The sequence below is a fragment of the Triticum dicoccoides genome, chromosome 7B (genome assembly GCF_002162155.2).
Source record: "Triticum dicoccoides isolate Atlit2015 ecotype Zavitan chromosome 7B, WEW_v2.0, whole genome shotgun sequence".
In the NCBI taxonomy this organism is placed as follows: Eukaryota; Viridiplantae; Streptophyta; class Magnoliopsida; order Poales; family Poaceae; genus Triticum; species Triticum dicoccoides.
This window is the reverse complement of record NC_041393.1, coordinates 699,553,617-699,555,402: the sequence shown is the minus strand read 5'-3', so window position 1 is coordinate 699,555,402 and position 1,786 is coordinate 699,553,617.

The window sequence follows — 1,786 nt, the reverse complement described above, 5'->3', positions numbered from 1 at the left end:
TGTTTCATAGAAGGGGCACAGAGCATGTGGCCGCGGAGACTGCAGGACAGTACGACGGAGCTAGTGCCGGTCAAGGGAGAACGACGGGGTGGCAGGGTGCAGAGTTGCGGTAGCGACCGTGGTGGAGAACCTATAGTAGCGATTTGGGAGGAAACTGACCAGGCAGGGGGAGGAAGGTACCGGATTAGAGGAGGCCCACAGGCGTATTTATTTTTGTTGGGAAACACGGTAATTTCAAAAAATTCCTACGATCACTCAAGATCTATCTCTAGGTGATGCATAGCAATGAGAGGGGAGAGTGTTGTCTACGTACCCTCGTAGACCGAAAGCGGAAGCCTTATGACAACGCGGTTGATGTAGTCGTACGTCTTCACGATCCGACCGATCCTAGCACCGAAGATACGACACCTCCGCAATCTGCACACGTTCAGCTCAGTGACGTCCCTTGAACTCTAGATCCAGATGAGGTCTGATGACCCACAAGTATAGGGGATCTATCGTAGTCCTTTCAATAAGTAAGAGTGTCGAACCCAACGAGGAGCAGAAGGAAATGACAAGTGGTTTTCAGTAAGGTATTCTCTGCAAGCACTAAAATTGTAGGTAATAGATAGTTTTGTGATAAGATAATTTGTAACGAGTAACAAGCAATGAAAGTAAATAAGGTGCAGCAAGGTGGCCCAATCCTTTTTGTAGCAAAGGACAAGCCTGGACAATTTCTTATAAGGAGAAAAGCGCTCCCGAGGACACATGGGAATTATCGTCAAGCTAGTTTTCAACACGCTCATATGATTCGCGTTCATTATTTTGATAATTTGATATGTGGGTGGACCGGTGCTTGGGTACTTCCCTTTCTTGGACAAGCATCCCACTTATGATTAACCCCTATTGCAAGCATCCGCAACTACAGAAGAAGTATTAAGGTAAACCTAACCATAGCATGAAACTAGTGGATCCAAATCAGCCCCTTCGGAAGCAATGCATAAACTAGGGTTTAAACTTCTGTCACTCTAGCAACCCATCGTCTACTTATTACTTTCCAATTCCTTCCTCTAGGCCCAAATAATGGTGAAGTGTCATGTAGTCGACGTTCACATAACACCACTAGAGGAGAGATAACATACATCTCATCAAAATATCGAATGAATACCAAATTCACATGACTACTAATAGCAAGACTTCACCCATGTCCTCAGAAACAAACGTAACTACTCACAAAGCATATTCATGTTCATAATTAGAGGAGTATTAATATGCATTAAGGATCTGAACATATGATCTTCCACCAAGTAAACCAATTAGCATCAACTACAGGGAGTAATCAACACTACTAGCAACCCATAGGTACCAATTTGTGGTTTTGATACAAGATTGGATACAAGAGATGAACTAGGGTTTGGAGAGGAGATGGTGCTGGTGAAGATGTTGATGGATATTGACCCCCTCCCGATGAGAGGATCGTTGGTGATGATGATGGAGATGATTTCCCCCTCCCGGAGGGAAGTTTCCCCGACAGAACAGCTCCACCGGAGCTCTAGATTGGTTCCGCCAAGGTTGCACCTCGTGGAGGCGGAGTTTCGTCTCGTGAGCTTGCTTATGATTTTTTTTCAGGGTAACACACCTCATATAGCAGAAGATGGGCATCGGAGGGCCACCAGGGGGCCCAGGAGACAGGGGGCGCGCCCAGTAGGGGGGGCGCCCCCACCCTCCTGGCCAGGGTGTGGGCCCCCTCCGATACATTCTTTGCCCAATAATTCTTAGTAAATCCAAAAATGACTTTCATGGAGTT